Here is a 6,000-nt window from a genome sequence, read left to right as displayed (position 1 = left end):
GCTTAAGCATGTTCCAGCATCGCTGCACGGTCCTCAGGGTTATTCTCCCGTGGAACCAGCACAGATCTGGGTCGGGGCGGACTTGGGTTTCTAATCCTGGCTCCGCCGTTTACCCTCTTTACTCCAGCACCCCCCCCCCCTCCGCCGTTCAGCTCCCCAGATTGCCTGGCCTGTCTCCAAACCCTCCCTTGGGCATACTCGGATCATCCTCTCCACCAGGATCCTCGGAAGCAATGGTTGGAAAGTGGTCAGCGAATGTTGGCAATTTTGTACTCATTGTTATTTCTGTCTGCAGAATGGGGCTAATACTCCCATCAAGCAAGGTCAGGTAAGAACCAGAAATAAAGCGCTCCATTGTGTGGTGCCTGGCCATCCATGTGCCCTCCCTGGCGGCTCTGTCCACACACACACCCCTCCACCACCACCACTCCTCCCAGGGCTTAAATTAAGCGGCTCAAGAGGAATGTACTCTTGTGGCGGGAATCTGAGGAAGCCCTGTTGACTTTGGCTTCGCCGAGCGCCCTAGGAGAGGAAACTTTCAGAACAACTACTTCCCTGAATTCCCAGTCGGGTGAGGCGCTGCCCTACGGCGCTCCCCACGCCTGGGTGCCAGCGAAGCCTCAGGACTCTGGCCCCAGGACGTGAGCGCGGCGAAGCACAGCCTGGGAGCGACCCCGGGACAGTGACCCCCGGCACCCTATCGGTTGGTTAAGTAGGCACTCCCCCTTGATTGACAGGAGACGCCGCCAATGGTGCCCAGAGGAGGTCCTTTTGGGCGCCAGGGGGCGTGCCGCCTCCCGGCTCCCTGGTCCAATCCGAGGTGTGGAAGGGGCCGTGGGGCGGGGCCAGGCGCTCAGCAGCCAATGGGGCGAGCACGGCGGGCGCGTCGGGGGCGGTGCGCTCCTGGCCGGCGGCAGCGGCGGCAGCGGCGGCCGCGGCGGGGCAGGGCAGGGCTGGGCTGAGGAGCGCGGCCGGAGGCAGGGCGGGAGCCGGAGCCGGAGACGCCGTCGCGGCGGGAGCGGGGTGAGCGGCGAGTCGGGAGAAGAGCGGCGGCCGAGGTGAGGGGCGCGCCGCGACGGTTGGGGCGCCGCGGGCGGCCACGGGGGCGCCGGTGGGCGGCCCGGCCCGCGCTGCTAGCCCGGGGGGAAGCCTGTGCGGCCGCGCGGCCGGCGCGCGGACTTCCTGTCTCCGTGGGAGGGGGCGTGTTCGGGGGCGGCGGGCGCCGGAGCGCGAGCTGGAAGGTTCTCGGGTGGGGGTCGCTGGGGAGGGCAGCGCCGCGACGGGGCTGGCGGGGTTGGAGGCTGCTGCCGAGGGGGCAGGTGGGCGCTCCGCAGACATTCGGGGAGGAGCGGCGGGCGCGCTCCGGGGAAGCCGCCCGGCCGAGGGGCGCGGAGGTTCAGTGGGGGACCCGTGGGGGGCGAGGGCGAGGGCGGCTGCGGGGGGAGGAGCGGGGTGGCTGGTAGGCGCCAGTTGGAGGGCAGGCGGGACACCAACGCGGATGAGCTTATTTGGGGGCCCTTTGAGGACTGCCCTCTATTTCCTTCCTTCCCACCCTCCCCGTGTCTCTCCTGGCTCCACGGGGGTGAGGGCGGCGAGGCCTTCCTGGCGAGCAGGTCCTGGGGCAGCAGGGACAGGCAGGAGAGGCTGGAGCTCTTGGCCCCCGTTCCACCCTCGGAGTTTTCCCAGACTGTCAGTGGTTCTTAGAAACGTGAACACGTTCTCTCTTCTGGGGTTTCCGAGCCTGCCCGGGCATCGGAATTGGAGAGGGGTCCCGGATTGGAGAGGTAGCAATTTCTGCCCCTTAATTTCAGTGGTTCGTTGGGTTTTGGCTCCACTGGAGGCGGGTGAGTGGGGGGGGGGGGGGGCGGGGGACTTTGCTTTTTGGATGGAGCTGGTCGGGAGGGCAAACTGTGCTGCCTCCTTGGGGCCCACGCAGCTGCTGTCTTTGAGGATGCTGCCCTCCGGTTGGGTGCCCAGGGGAAGGTGTCCTTGGAGGTGGGGTGTGTGTAACCGTTCCCGGGTCTTCCCTCCTCTACTGCATCTGTCCTGTGTTTTTGTGGTTGAGGAGGGTAGGCTGCCCAGAATCTCCACGGCTACTCATTACACTGTTTACCAAACACTCCCTGGCTGTGCTGATGAAAATCAAGAGAACAGCTAAAAGAATTCAAACCTGAGTTGCTGACGGTGAGCTCATAGCTTCCTTCCCTCCTCTGCAGTTTTAGGCTGAAGTTCTGTTTTAACCCTCCTGGGATTGCCAGGTTGGAGCCCAGGGCAAGGAAACCAACCAGGTGGGCGCTGGTGAATGCCAGCCCTCCCGTTCTTGCCCCCAGATGTTCTTATCGCACTTGATTCACAAGCCTGCTTGAAGCCTCCACGTACAGGCATTGAATAGGAGCCAGGGCAACTGGGGTTTCTCTTGATTCATGTGGGAAACTCATCTGCGTGCATCTAAACTTTCTTCTGGCGCTCGGCATTCTCCTTGGTGAGGTTATGCTACTTGAGATATGAGGCCACCACATCAAAAACTTTTCTGTGGTGTGTGATTTTCTTTTGACAATTGTCTTCAGGCTTTAAAGAAGCTGGCTGTTGGGCCGGTGATATTGATTACTCGGGAAAGTAACATAACAGGGAAGAGCAGAAGGGTGATTCGGTCTGTACTCTTTATTCAGGTTTCGGAGAGGAATTAAAAACTCATTTGAACGGAAGTGGCACGTTCAGCTCATGGTGTTTGGGAGTTGGAACTTTATTACTTTCAGTCACAGGTGTATGAGAGGTTGTAATATTTAAATTACCTAAAAGTATGCATCTGTGAAAAAGTGTGTGGGTTCCCGGCCCCGCCTGCTGCTGGGAGATAAGGTTGTCTTTCCCTTGTCCTTGATGCCCAATCCAGATCTCTGATAGCCAGGCCATTTCTGGGGTGGGAGCTGAGGGGCATTTGTCCTTTTCATTTTCTTCTCTATATTCACTTGAAAATTGCATTGACCGACTTAAGGACACGATGCTCAGGCTTCCTGCTTCTGACCGGGTCATCAGTTGATTCTGGGATGTTAAGAAATATCAAAAAGATTCCACAGATGCCTTAATTAATAGTAATGGTGCCTTGCGTTTAGAGATGGGGCACCTGTTACCCAGTGCTCTTAGGCCACACTCAGTGGAACCTCCGCGCTGCCTCGTGCCTGCCTTATCTGCCATCAGATTGTCATGGTCGCTGTACGGAGGCCTCCCCGTAGATTATGGGGGTAATGACCACATTCATGTGAGCCGTGGTGCTGGCTCAGTTTTTTTCCAGTTAGATTGTTTGGAACTGCAGTTGGCGCACCTGAAGGCAGGGTGGCAGGGCCTCAGTTATGAAGTCAGTGTGCATTCCGCAGGTAGAGACCGACCTTTACGGCCCTGGCGGTGATCCTTCACAAACCTGAAAGTATCTTGGTGCCTGAAACCTGACTCCTGATGGGTCCCAGTGGTGGTCCCTGGGGCGGCTGTGTAGGAATTCCTTCAGACGTTTGGTATTGCGATGATTATGTTCTGTCTGCTGACTGCAGACAGTCTTAGAATTCTCCAAGTATACTCAGAGGTATTCTGTGCCATGCAATGTTCTTGACGTGTGTGTAGTTCCAAAGGTAACTCTTTAAAGAACAGCGGCCATCTGGGAGCACACACGTTGGTAGTTTGATTAAAAACACACATAAAACAACAACAGAGATGTCCTTTCTTTAGTTATGTGTTGGCTTCCGTTTATTCCCAGAATAACAATTTATTCATTCTGCACATTAATCTGTTTGCTTAATAGAACACCATGTATTTTTTAAATTCCTAGAATAAAATATTTTGTTTTTTAATTTTTATTTTTATTCTATTTTAGAGAGAGCATGAGCAGGGGAGAGGGGCGGAGAGGGGCAGAGAAAGAGAGAGAGAGAATCTTAAGAAAGCTCCACACTTATTGTGGAGCCCAACATGGGGCTGGATCCCATGACCCTGGGTTCATGACCTGAGCTGAAAGCAAGAGTCAGAGTCTCAACTGACTGAGCTACCTAGGAGCCCTTGTTTTGTTCTGTTTTTTTAAAGATTTTTTTTTTTTTTTTTTTAAGTAATCTCTACACCCAGCGTGGGACTCAAACTCACAACCCTGAGGGCAAGAATCACACGCTCCACCGACTGAGCCAGCCAGTTGCCCCCAAATCTTTAGTTTTTAATTGAGATATATTGGACATATGTTTATGTGTTTCTCTAAAAAAATTTTTTTTAATGTTTATTATGGAGAGACAGAGACAGAGCATGAGCATGGGAGGGGCAGAGAGAGGGGGGACACAGAATCTGAAGCAGGCTCCAGGCTCTGAGCTGTCAGCACAGAGCCCGACGCAGGGCTCGAACTCACAAACCACGAGATCATGACTTGAGCTGTAGTTGGACACTTAGGCGACTGAGCCACCCAGGCGCCCTTCAGGTTTTATATTTGTAAGGTGAAGGCCTGAGAGGTTCTTCACCTTTTGAGAATTTAATAAAAACTGGGCACTCCTTCCCAGAAAGCACACAGCTTCAGAGGGCTGGGCCAGATTGAGGTCTCTGGGATCACCCCATCTCTAACCCCCTTCACTGCTGATACTCTGTAATCCTATTTTCTCGGTCATCTTTGAGCTAATAATAACAATGACTTGTATTTATAGAGGACACATTCCAAAGCATTTTCACCTCTCTCTTTTTTTTTTTTTTTTTTTTTTTTGGGTCCTTAAAATGTTTCTGACTGGTTTGGGTGGTGATGGATAGTCTTTTTCATGATGAAGAGAGGGGTACGGGGGCTGGCTATTCCTTTGGTAGGATCACACAGCCAGAGGCTTGTCCTGGGACCAGAACTGGGGCACCTGGTTGCCAGCTTGGGGTTTTTCCATTAGGTTTTGCTTCCTTGGTGGTTGTCATTACCAGTTATGTTTGGCAGTGTAAATATCCCAGGATGTGTCACTTACAGAGGAAACTATTTGCTCATCTGCTGAAAGGGCTGTTTTTTTTTTTTTTTTTTTGTCGGAATTTGGATCACTGAACACCTTTCTGCCTGACTGTCAAAAGGATTATTTTGTTTTTGTTATGTTTTTCTTGTCATATTTTTCATAGGGACACGTTTGTAGGACTTAGGTGTTTTGAGCAGACTCGTTTAATGTTTATTGATTAAAGGGTACATTGAAATGATTACCTCTCAGTTGCTTAGCACTTGAAAAACGTGTGAAGTCAATGTTAAGTCAGAACTCCAAATGTTTGACTTGTCCATCCAAATATGTACTTCAGATGAGATGTCCCCTGCAGCCTGTGAGGCCCCTCCCTGGGCCCAGAGCTCCTGGGTGGGTTTGAGGGTTGGGTGTGGATTGTGCCAATGACCATGACTTTCCAACAGTGGCTTCTTGCGGCCTTCTGGCCAGAGTTTGAATATTTTAGGGACTGATTTTTTTCAGTTTATTAACAGAGTACAGAGTCTCAGCTCATGTATGCAAAAGAACACTGAATTTTAAAGACTCACGGATGTTAGGTGGTTTATTACTGACGGAAAGAATCATTGCAGTGAAGATGTTTTGAATACTCAGATGGAGGTGTAGGGTGGCATACAGTAGGTATCCCTCAAATGTGGTGTGAGTATATGCGTGTGGTCCTGTCTTCTTGTTAGGTTGCATCTGAGACTATTATTCATCGTCCAGAGGTGGAAGAAGGTATTTGTTCGTTATTTGTTCATTTCACCATGCACTTCTTTGGGAAACCTACAAGGGCGAGGCAGATATGCACCTTCTCCCTGACACTGAACAGAAAGCCTCATGCCATGTGTCGGCTTCCTTAAATGAATCACTCCCCAGAGAGAGGAATTGGTGGAGGCTACAGGCAGCAGTGAATTCTGAGCATTAAGCAGTTGGAAGTCCCCAGAAGTAGCAGCCTGGTCAGGAAATGAGGCTGTCGGAGGGCAAGGCCCATGACGAGGCCCCAGGCTGCCCGCCCCCTTGCAGGGATGGTGTCTAGTTAAAC

The 6,000-nt window shown here is 52.8% G+C and overlaps 1 protein-coding gene across 1 annotated transcript in view; it reads left to right on the top strand.

Moving 5' to 3' along the window:
* The first annotated feature begins 931 nt into the window (after positions 1 to 931).
* PACSIN2 (protein kinase C and casein kinase substrate in neurons 2) overlaps positions 932 to 6,000 on the top strand; it is a 135,874-nt gene continuing 130,805 nt past the window's right edge. The window contains exon 1 of the mRNA XM_023257563.2: positions 932 to 1,058. The gene's annotated coding sequence lies outside the window, so the exon portion shown is untranslated. The remainder of the gene's footprint in view (positions 1,059 to 6,000) is intronic.

This window comes from Felis catus, chromosome B4 (assembly GCF_018350175.1).
Source record: "Felis catus isolate Fca126 chromosome B4, F.catus_Fca126_mat1.0, whole genome shotgun sequence".
Classification (NCBI taxonomy): Eukaryota; Metazoa; Chordata; class Mammalia; order Carnivora; family Felidae; genus Felis; species Felis catus.
Note: the sequence above shows the minus strand (reverse complement) of the source record. Positions and strands in the feature narration are given on the sequence as shown.